The sequence below is a fragment of the Acomys minous genome (assembly GCF_964271855.1).
Source record: "Acomys minous genome assembly, chromosome: 8".
Lineage (NCBI taxonomy): Eukaryota > Metazoa > Chordata > Mammalia > Rodentia > Muridae > Acomys > Acomys minous.
The window spans coordinates 76,909,098-76,921,251 of record NC_140489.1 but is presented as its reverse complement, the minus strand read 5'-3'; the positions used below and the strand labels follow the sequence as shown (position 1 = coordinate 76,921,251).

The window sequence follows — 12,154 nt, the reverse complement described above, 5'->3', positions numbered from 1 at the left end:
TTCTGTTACCCTCTCTTAACTTGGGAGTTAATGGGGGACCTGACAATGTTCCATCCCTTGGTTAAAAGGTCACTGATAAGCACGTTAACGGATTCAGGACTCAAATCCAGCAAATCTAGATACTGTGTCCATGTACTCCACGTCATAGTATTCTGCTTTTTATTTCTATATGAAGAACATAAGATAGACTGGTGTTGTGTGTATGTGTGTGTGTGTGTGTGTGTGTGCATATACATGCACATATATATGCACGGGTGTGGAGTTGCCTGTCGAGGCCAGTAGAAGGCATTGTATCCACTGGGATTACAGATGGTTGTGACTCACCTGATATTGGGAGGGCCTTAGGAATACTCTTAACCTGGAGAGGTGTCTCTCCAGCCCCACTTGTTACTTTCACATAGATCTTTCCCAAGTCCAGAACTATCCTCTTTTAGTGTCAGCCGCTGCCCAGAGCCTCTCCCCTCCACAGACCTGCTCTCCTTACTTTGGAGGTGACTGCTCTCCTCAGTCCCTCCGCTCTCCTCAGTCTTTCAAAGCCATCTGTCCCTTGGCCACCATTGCTTAAAAAGGTTACTGCAGCTAGCTAGGATGGCCTTCCTCCAGGTATTGAGATCAGCATTGTTTCTTTTATAATTCCCTGCTTGCTTCTGGCTTGTTGGTGCTGTTGTTTGTTTGTTTTTAAGACAGGGTTTCGTGAACCTTATGCTGGTCTTCAACGTACTCTGTAGCTAGGGATGAGTTTACATTCCTAATCTTCCTGTGTCTGCTCCCAGAGTGCTGAAGTTACAGGTGCCCACCCAGTTCGTGCAGCAGTAGGGCTCAAACTCAAGGCTTCATGTGTGTCAGGCAAATATGCTATCAAGTGAGCTGTATCAACAGACTCCATGTTTGGCATAGCAAGCCAAGGGTGCCAAAGTTCTTGAGGTTTGGGATATCAATAAAATAGCAGAATTAAGTTAGGTCCTTTGACTACCTCTCAGACTCTACTATCTACCTTTGCCTGGATCTGTTACCATGTTAAAATTATATTTTCTTGAATCTATTAGGCCTATGAAATTTATACTTACCATATACTTATTTGGTGTGTTTTTCAAAAATGTTTTATGCAGGGTATGGTGGTGCACGCCTTTAATCCCAGCACTTGGGAGGCAGAGGCAGGCAGATGTCTGTGAGTTTGAGGCCAGCCTGGTCTACAAAGTGGGTCCAGGACAACCAAAGCTACGCAGAGAAACCCTGTCTTGAAAAACCAAAAACCAAAAAACAAAAACAACAACAAAAAAACTTTTATACTAATTTACCCCAAATAGTCAAGTTAAGCTTGCTGTGTTTTCATCCTTGGATTTGACAAAGAAATGTACAAACTTAGAGAAACCATCAGGGAGTCTGGGAAATAATTTTGTTTTTTAGTTCAGGGATCTTGCTATAATACTAATTTAAAAATCTCTTTATAGTTGGTCTCAAAACTTTCAAGCTCTAAAATCGAGAAGCCAGTCAATTTTCTGTCTTCATCTTGTATATGGATTTTCTAAAAGAAAAACCATGCCAGAGGCAAGCCTTCAGGGTGACCCTGTGTGAAAGGAGAGAGCTAAAGGGTGTGGCCCCTAGAGGCTTCTGTTTCAAGGAACAACTCTCCAATCCAAGCTCACTTTCCAGTTCCTGTAAACTCACTCTTAAGTGCCCAGAGCAAACACTTGAGGGAGACCGCTAAGGTTCAGTTAAGTTAAACATCTCCCGTTTAAAACAAGGCTTGGTGATCTTTTGAAAGACACACACCCACACCGCTGTGAACTGAGTGTCTTTTTGTCCTTTTGCCCGCTCTGTCCTTGCTAGGAATGGAGCAGTGAGGCTTCTCCTTCCATAGTACCTAGCCCTTCTAACATCTACAAGGGCAGCACGCCAAGTGGTTTCTTATTTACCCCCAAACGTCAGAACAAGAATCTACTAAAGCATCCATTTACCTAAAGCTGATGATAATGCAGCCTCTTTCTTGCTCCATTACTGTAAAAAAAAAAAAGTGTGTGAAATAACCTGAAAGCAATCTTTATGGGCTACCACAAATACAACACACCCTTTCCGACATTGTATCAGGCAATCTTAGCATGGGGCAGCTCAAACAAAGCAGGGCCCCATAGCGTCAATTGCCTGCTCCTCAGGGCTAGAGAAACCGGATACTAGCCTGGATCCGTCTCTTTACAGGTGGGTGTTGGCTCATTGTAACCAGATGGTGGGTCTGTGATTCCAGGGTGCTGTCTATTTCTTAATAGATAAATATTTGCATTGGACCAGAGTAAGTAATGTGGGGGGGGGGGGGGGGGAGGGTGCCTGAGCTAAACTTTCAAAGAATGCTTGAAGTTTAGGACACCTCAGCATTCAGAAGACTGGAGGAAGTGAGCAAATGAGTCCCAAAGCCTGCCCTTCCCGTCGCTTAGACGTAAAACCTGCCCTAGCAGATAAAAGAAAACATTTGTAAGGCACAAACACAGTAAGGCGTGTTTGAAAATCAAAATGTTTCCTCCCTTCAAAGAGATCTGGAAAAATCGATCGTACAAGCATCATGGTTCTAGTAAGAAATGACACTCCCTGCACATTACATGTGTTAAGGTACATTACATGTACCTGCAATGTAGCCTGTTGCGCTGCTTTCGCCCACACTTTTCGCTGTTTCTTCCCATGGTCCAACAGTGTTCACTTTTCCCCTGGACAGGACTGCACCGCTCAGGAAACTTGAGTACAATGTTTAGCTGCTTTACGAGAATTCCAGTTTCCCCTTACACCTTTAGAGCGAGGGCGTGCGGGCCTGTCTTTTCTAGGTCGTTTTTCTCGTTTTTTGTTCTTTGTGCACCTGTAAAAGAGGGTGGGTGTTAGCATTTGACCTAGCTTCCCTGCTGAACTTAAGAGGCTTGTACTCTACTGCAGGCCTATGAGATCTGGATTTCAGTGGGGGGGGGAGTGTGTTGGGGGAGGGGGTGACAGCATGGAAAACACGGGATCTTACTAAACCAGCAGTCAAATCCAGCCACTAGAAACCAAACCTATTTCATAGACTCAGGGGTGATCTATTTTATTTATTTGTTTGTTTATTTATTTATTTATTTATTTATTTATTTATTTTTAATTCCTCTAAAACTTGACACTGACTTCTGAAGCAGATAGGTAGGAACATTTATTTAAAATAAATGCTTTCTCCAAAAAAAAGAAGTCTCTTGAGCATCAAGTCTCTCTCATCCAACATGGCAGAAATTTTAAATTTAAGGTAGAAGACAATTTGACTCATCTGAGCTTCTCTGGATGGGGACATTCATAAGCGTGAGATAAGTAATGCAATTCCAAAGGGCTCCTGGTACTCCCAGAAGGGATGTTCAGAGAAATGGAAGGACTGCGTCCTTTGCTCAAGAATGGCCTCAGGTGGCTGGTGCTGGGACAGAAATAACAGAAGCCTCTAAGAAAGGGAGTGTGGGGACTTGTGGAAGAAGGGGAGACACAGAGTACATTGAGCATGGGTAACAGAAATACTGAGGAAGGAAGGAAGGTATGGCGATAAACAAGTGTGTGTGTGTGTGTGTGTGTGTGTGTGTGTGTGCGCGCGCGCTGCCCTCATCACTGTTGCATCTCTCCTGTATGTCTGAAGGAGTTCAAGAAGGGGCACTGGCAGCTGTGAGGCTGTTGGTTATTATGCGGGTTGCCATTTGCCCTTTGAGAAATGCAAATAAAATGGGAAGTTTTTATGGAATCGAGCCATATGATGCCTGAGTTATGTGAAGCCCTTTATCAAAATAGGAAGTAAAGGGGGCTGAGGCCATCTATAGCTCAGTGGTGACATGTTTTATTTGTATCCTTGAGATTCAACAAAAGAATGTAGCATTTAAGTTTTAACAGATATTATTAAATGTGTTGTCTCTGTCCTCTGCCGGTCTGACACTTGCCAACGCATTAATCTCATTTTCTCACAGATGTCATGATTCTACTTTTCTTTAGAGATGAATAAATTTTATTATATGTGTATAGTGTGCTTTCTTTACTATTCACCATCCACTGGATATTTAATTTGGCTCCATTTCTTAGCTAGTAAGACCGTTAAAACAATGAATGGATGTGCGAAGTATCTCTGTGGTAGGAGATGGAGTCTGTGGTCCATGCCTAGGAGTGGACTAGCTAGTCATATGCTACTTCTATTTTTAGTGTTTTGAGAACACTCAGCACTGACTTCCATGGCGACTAAGCCAGTTTTACTTCCAGCAGTAAATTAAAGTTTCTCTCTGCCACATCTTTTGATTGTTAACATTGACCACTCTCACTAGGATGACAAGGAATCTCAAAGTAGTTTTGTGTTTCACCCATGGCTGAAGATGTCAACCGTTATTTTTTAATTATTTATTTGAGAATATTTTTGTAGAAAATGTCTATCCAGTTCATTACCCCATTTATTTATTTATTTATATTTATTTAGATTTACTTACTTTATGTATCTGAATGTTTGGCCTGCAACATGTGTACCTCATGTGTGCCAGGTGCTCATAAAGTTTAGAAGAGTGTATCAGATCCACCAGAATGAGAGTAATGGATGGCTGTGAGCCACCATGGTTGGAACAGACCCAGGTCCTCTGAAAGAGCAACACCTCTTAGTTTCTAAGCTACTTCTCTAGCCACTAGCCCATTTGTTGAGGAACTTTTTTGATGTTTAATCTTTGGAACTCTTCCTGATTATAAGATATTAAGCCCTGTGAGGAGCATGGGTGAGTAAGACAGCTTTAAACAGATGCTTTAAAACACACTCTTGACGCCAACTTATTAGAAAGTCTCAGCAAATCAACAGAGGATACAAATGAAAGTCAAACAGAAATTTTAAGATAGAAACGTGCAGTGACTGAACTAATAAACAAACAAACAAACAAAAAACCACTCAGGGATGGGCTTGATTAGCAGAATGGAGAGCCAGGAGGGAATTAATGAATTTAATACTAGGAAGGGGCACTTTTGTCACAGGCATATTGGAAGGAAAAGAGAAAGATAACACTGAGGAAGTGCTAAAAAGTCGTAACCTGGAAATCCCAAGTATTGTAAAGGATTCAAGTGTAAAGAATTCATGTGGAAAAATCCAGAATAATGCACCACATGTATTTCTAAAGACTAAAGATAAAATATCAAAAACAAGAAGAGAAACAATGTAACATATTACCTATGCAGAAAAACTAATGAAATTATAACAGATTTCTTTTCAGAAATCCTGAGAATTAAAGGAAACAGACAATATTGATCAAAAGTTGAAAAAAAAAGAACCACATAAACTTAGCATCCTATTATCTATGAAATAGTCACCAAAAGAAAAGCAAATTAAAAGAAACCAGGCACTCTGGAAGATAAGGCAGATGGATGATCATGACTTTTTATACACATACACACACACACACACACACACACACACACACACCAGGATATATAGCTTTATAGTGAAATCCTGTCTCAAAATAAACAAATAAAATACATAATTTTAAATTGTGGAGATATCATTCTTCAGCAAAAGAAACAAAAGAATTGGTTGTCCACATCCTAAAGACTTGGCTTTGAACAGGAGACCCATTTTCCCAGAGTCCATATGTCCCTGGATTAAGTGAGATCATGAGAGCTGAGGTTCTTGAGCTCTGTTGGCTCATGCTGAACTGCCCTCAACCATACATTATACATTGGTAGAAAGCTGTCAGCTGCAATAATGTGAAGACTTTTCAAAGAAATTTTCATACACCTTTTATTGACACTGATAATATTGGTATATTTTATTTATTGGGTACCTATTACATAGCAGACATCTTGTAAATAAATAATCATTAATCCTTAAAACAAGCCCTGCAAAGCAGCTATTGCCTCACCTGTGTCTGTGCCAGGGGGTGAAATTGTCTTTGTCTGGCCCCAACCACTTAAAATATGGCTATACAAAGAGTTGTATTACAAGATCTTAAAAAAGAAAAACAACAAAACCGTTTCACAGTGTTCTATTAAGAGGAGGTCACAGAAGAAATTTCAAGTTCAAGAGAAAACAATTGATAACAGGCATTAGAATGTTGAGACTAGGCACTTGTGCTGGCTAGATTTTTGTCAATCTGACACATGCCACAGCCCATTGGGAAGAGAGAACCTCAACTGAGTAAATGCCTCCATTGATTAACATATAGGCAAGACTGTGGTATGTTTTCTTGATTGATGGATGATGTGAGAGGACCCAGAACACTGGGGCAGTACCACGCCAGGGCAAGTGGTCCTGGCTAGGATAAGAAAGTAAGCTGAGCAAGCCATGGAGACCTGGCCAGGTAAGCAGCATTCCTCCATGCCCACTATGTCAGTTCATGTGGCATCATCTTTCTTAAATCTTTCTCCAATTTTTATTTGACACAGGCTCATGACACTGTGACTGTTTTAAAGGAATTTTTTTTTACAGTTTACTTATGTATTTATTTGTTTCTGTAGCAAACGTTCTCTCCTTTTTTTTTCTTTTTTCTTTTTTTTTTAGACATGTAGCCCAGGCTGGCCTGAAATTCATTGTGTAGCAGCCAAAATTATCCTGCTGAGGTGACAGGCAGGCAACACTGCCAGGGACCAAAAGGCCTGAGGCCGACCCCCACCCATTCAGTATTTGCAGCAAACATCCTGCTGGGCCACTCATTAGGTATGCAAGGCATCCGGCTTAACCCTGAGAAGACAGCGATCTGATCCTAAGATAACCACAGAGACATCCTGCTTTGTCTCACCTGGAAGACCCCTCCCCTTGCAAATGTTCCCGGGGCTCAACCCAGAAGATTTTGTACTTTTCCACTACTCTCCTTGCGTACCCCCGCCCTCACTAAAGCAGGTTTTAAAAAGCCTGCCATTACCCTCAATAAATGGCTCTTGACAAGCAACTGTTCGCTTGAGCTCTACATCTCTCTCGCCCATTTCTTTAAATACAGGTTGCGACCCCCCTCGGCCCCCCAATAACTGACCAGCTGGACTGGTCGGTGGACTAGTTATCGTTACATGGACTAATTACAACACCACACACAGGTATATGCAACTCTAGAGCAGAACCCAGGGCTTTGGACATGCTAGGCATGTACCCTGTTGACTGAGCTACATCCCCAGAGGATCTTCTTTAGGAAAGAAAAGACCATGAAACTCTGAGATTGTTGGCCTCATTTCTGAGCTATCTTTGCAGAATCCTATTTGTAGTATTTCAGGCATGGGAGTAACTTCTGAGCTTCCAATTTACCCTTCAGAAAAGGAACAAACGCCCAACCCTTCATGCCGCATGGCACTGGCAGCAAAAAGATGAATCTAAAACTGCTCTGCAAATGGCAACTTGGGACACTTAGAGAGGATAATGTCATTCCACTTGAGTCATGTCTTATTCTATTTGTGGGTTCTAAGCTCAAAACCTCAGCCCTGATCACCAAGCTCATATGAAGCTAGGGCCATCTTTGGATGCAGAGGAAACCAGAAAGCTTCACTCTGATTAGAGGCCAGCAACAGGGCATACTAGAAATAATATTCACTAATGCAACCAACATGGAAGGAACATCTTCCTGATGCCCAGGCACTTTGGTTCAGCCAGCCTGGCTGAACAGTGGGTCATGAGGTTTACTACCTACAGAACTGGATATTTATCAATGGGCATTTCTCCTCTCGCCTACCTTATTGCTGATCCTTATTAAGTCACGTACACTCTGCTCAATTGTCCTTTGTTTGTAAACTTAGCCCTCCACTTCAGGAGAGTCCGACTTTGTGTTTCCTCAGAAGGAAACTTCACCGAGACTCTGCCCACCTATTGATAATGTATCGGGACAGACTTCCAGTGGCAATGCCTGCTTTGTTAGCCATTCCTTCTCCTCTCTCGGAAACTTAATAAACGTTATCTGAAAGGACATGGGTCCTTCCTGTACAGAGGCACTAAAGGTATTTGTGGAGCTTTTAATATTTAGCCAACCATTTACCCTTTACAATCCCACTGTTTATTTTCCCCTTAGCAGCCCTGTGTGGTTTGTTACTGTCACATTCTTTGGAAATGAAGAAGCTGAGGCCCCAGCATGTACAGCATTTATCAAGGGCCACCAACAATCTGTCCTTGTAGTTTTGGTCAAATGACAAGGCAGCCATTAAGTTGAATAATATTTAAACAGAATTATCCCCTAACCATAACTTATCCTGCAAAAACTTAAAAAGTAGTGGCTCTGAATCTACCACCAGGAAGCAATATAAAACATTGCTATATTAATACTAAAGAAGTTTTCCTTTTTATATCTACATTATTCTTTCCCTCTAATTCCTGCTAAATTCTCCTTATTAGTTGCTAAATTATGCAAATTGTCATCTTACCTCATACTAATATGAAACACCAAATAAGAAAATACCCCCAATCAACTAAAACTCTTAAATTTTAAGAAATGGAGGACATCTCTTCTTTGACTTCTCTAATTCAAGAGCAATTTGGATTTCTGAGAAACGATGATAGGCCCTGATTCCCTGGGGCCATGTCAGAGTCATGACCTTTTACTATGGTACTGGACAGTCATTTAGTCAATTTTTCTGAGTCCACCCCATCACAACTATTATTTGGAGTCTTCTTTTGCCAATACCCAATTTCTACTTAAGATAAAGATCACTTCCCGTTTGCAGAAGAGATTAAAGTCCACCTGGTGAATTGCATCACCTTCTTCTCCCTCCTCCAAATGTCTTCCTCTGGAGGAGAGCTGCTCTACTTTCTTGCTGAGGAAGACTCTTCCAGCACCTTCATCATTACCATTCCTATCTCTTCCATCCCTGCCTCCTTTAGCAATCCTTTCCACCTCAAATGTTTGTGATTGGACAAGTCTGGATATTAGTTACTAAAAAAAAAAAAAAAAAGAATTCTGAGAAATACAGTTATGGTTCGTTCTAAGTTAGACAGCAGTGTGTTATATAGGAATTCACAGTTCAGAGATAGCCTTGAGTTGAAGTTCTTCGTAGGAAGGCAGCTAACTCTGTCACCAAGTCATTTAAGACATTGACCACAGCAATTTGAACCTTCCCATGCTTTGCTTATATTTGAAAATATTTGAAAACTCTCTCTCTACTCAACATGTGCAGACGTCTTGTCTTACCCTTGTTCTCTAAGACCCTGTGTAGCAGCCATCTGCATAGCCCACACACGGTAGTAGATCTTGCAAGTGTCCTAGAAATGACTTAGAGTCTGAAGGACTAGATACAGGTTACATACTGCCTACTCTTTGCTCCTGTCTCCCACACACATAGCTTGTTTTCTCTATAGCTTATCTTTCTCCTTTATAAATGAGAATGAAAAGTTGTTAATACACTAAGTGTTAGAAGAACAAGTAGGTAAACACAATGTTCTAAGAGCAGTGCATGGAACTCATTAAGAATGTAGAAGATGTTATCTTTTACCTCAAGCAATGACTTTACCTCCTCCCCTTTCTAGTCTTTCTCAGAACACAATCTCATTTCACAATTGTGACTAGAAAGCAACAGTAAAGATCCTTTGCTCACCAAGGCTTTGAATATATGGGGAGATCCTTCATATCCTGAAAGGGGGAGTGTTGTCAAAACCCCAAATTTCTAAGTCAAGCAACCAACCTTCCAGTCTATCTATCCCTCCTCCTCTCCCTCTCCCTCTCCCTCTCCCCCCCTCTCTCTCTCACACTGTGTGTGTGTGTGTGTGTGTGTGTGTGTGTGTGTGTGTGACCCTCTCCTCCCCCCCCCCCCCCGTCTGTTCTGTCTCTCTCCCTTTCCTCCCTCCTCTCTCTGTCTGTCTCTGTCTTTGCCTCTTTCTCCCTATCCCCCTCCTCTCTCTGTCTCTGTCTCTCCCTCCCTTCTTCCCTCCCTCCCTCTCCACCCCCCCTCGCTCTTCCTGACTAGAGTTGTAATGTAACAAACTTCCTCTTGCTCCTGATACCCTGATTTCTCCATTATTGTGGACTGTACTTTCAAACTGAGCCAAAATAAACCTTTCCTCAAGGTGCTTTTGTAGGGTGTTTTATTACAACAGTGAAAAAGGCAATGGGTAGAGTAACCACACCTGAGCTCCATCTTCAGTGAGGTTTTGTGACTTTTCTGTGCCAGTCCTCCTTCTCTTAAGCATTAAGCTCCCTGATGTCTCAGTGATCTTTAGAATTCACTGAGGTACCTGAAACAGTGCCACACTTGAGGCAAAAGTAATCTTTTTCTGGGTGCGAGGAATGAAGCTAACAATGCATCTTAGCGGAAATCTATGTTCAAGCATCTTCGATAGGCAAAGTGGGTGGCTACCATAAATCAGTGTCGACCACGGACAAGTTTATCCGACGGCTTAGAGGCACCCGGGAGGAACCAAGGATGCTGCAGAAACGCTGCTGGGATACAGGACAGAATAAGTTTGCTAAAGAAAGAGATGGGGCAGGCTTAAAAGAAAAGTTTCATAGGCTGTGTCACTCCCAGGGGTGACACTGGGGACACCTGCCTACAGTCATTCTCTACTCCTTCAATTCCGAGTACTAGTTTGTTCAGGCACTATAGCGCTCTTGCCAGGGTGCTCAGCTGCATGTGTCTTCTGTCAGACAGGGGCGTGTGGGCCTCTTCCAGTTCTCTGGTGGTACCTCCTGCTCTCCTCGTTTCCAGCTCACATGGCTTCGACCAAATGCTCTGCTTCAGGACCACCAAGCGCTATCCCCCGTCACTCTTTCTTCTGCCTTACCACCTTTTCTTATTTTGCATGAAACCTTCCCAAAATATCCAATTTAAAAGTATAGGCACAGGGATATTATGCATCGAGTAAGAGCCCTTGGAACGCTCAGCGCTAAATGGGATGTCTACACCAAATCCCCCCTCAGAGCTCAGGGGCCCCACCTTATACCTCCCACCCCCTTCACCCCACCCCCATAGCACCCCCTGCTGTCCCACAAGAGGAGGCAGAACAAGGGAAAGAGCCCAAAGGCATGGAGGACACCAAGAAAACAAGGCCTCTCAACAATCAACACAGGCAAAGCGTATATAAACTCACAGAGACTGAAGCCGCACGCACAAGGACTGCATGGGTCTGCACCAAGCCCTCAGAATATATAATATCTTCTAGCTTTATGCCTTTATGGGGTTCCTCAGTGTGTGAAGGAGTGGGTCTCCAACCTTGGCTGATTTGTCTGTCCAACATCAATGTAATAGTTTTTTTGTTTTATCTAATTATATTTTGTTTTGTTGTATTTTTTGAAAATTCTTTTAAACAAATTATGTTTAAAATCCATCCATGATCCCTGCCACCAAACTCATTTTTCTGTCCCTCATCTTATCTTGCTTGCCTCTCCCTACTGTACTACATATATGATACAAACCCAACGCCCCCCAGCCCTCCTCTCTCTCTTCCCTGAGATGTAAGTTCCATGAGGCCAAAAACTTACTACTTATTCATTGCTGAATTTTCTATACCTAAGAAAGGGCCTGGAAATGCCAGGCACACCCTAATTATTTTATGATGGGATGAAATTTTCCTCACTTTTACTAAATATGCACCCTAACCCAAAGTTCATAAGCTCTTGGTATGCCTAAAGTACACATTTATACATACACATCAGGTGCTGAATTGATGATATTTAAAAAAAAAAAGCATGGCAAGTTTTAAACACTGAGTTTTCCTAAAAATCAAGATAATACGTCCTGAGTAATAATATAATTTACCATCTGTGCCACTGGCCTATTTTTTTTTTAATGTTTACACTAATGCAAACATATCCTGAATGTTATCATGTCTCATTCCACGGAGAAAGGCATAAAAGCAGGAACTTTCTCATACTGATACAGGAAGAACCAAGTGCTGTTGCATCCCACCCACCCTGCACCAGGCCTCTGCCTTGGCACCCATCTGCTACTCTTCAGCTTTGCCTTCACCAGCTGCCTTGCTCGGGCTAACCCTCTGGCTCCCTTCTTATCTACTCCCCCACCTAGTCTTCCTCCCCACAGTCAATGTGAGCAAAGCCCAGGCAGGGCTGTCCCCACCAAAGACTCCAAACAAAGCCACTCCTGTGTTACCGTGGAAATAATCGCTGTCTTCTTGCCATCTTTCCGCTTCCTCCCTCCCTTAGTTAAGGTAATCACATCAAGAGTTGAATTAACACAAATCAATTCAGGCCTGACTACTACGGGGAAACGGCTTTTATGAGCTGATCTA

At 42.3% G+C, this 12,154-nt stretch overlaps 1 long non-coding RNA gene across 2 annotated transcripts in view; it reads right to left on the bottom strand.

The window, feature by feature from the left end:
- The window catches only part of LOC311604071, a 32,270-nt gene extending 29,435 nt beyond the window's left edge, over window positions 1-2,835 (bottom strand). For both annotated transcript variants that reach the window (XR_014781367.1, XR_014781368.1), the window contains exons 1-2: window positions 2,617-2,835; window positions 1,959-1,998 (exon numbers count right to left, since the gene is read on the bottom strand). This is a non-coding gene — a long non-coding RNA (uncharacterized lncRNA). The remainder of the gene's footprint in view (window positions 1-1,958; window positions 1,999-2,616) is intronic.
- Window positions 2,836-12,154: the final 9,319 nt, after the last annotated feature.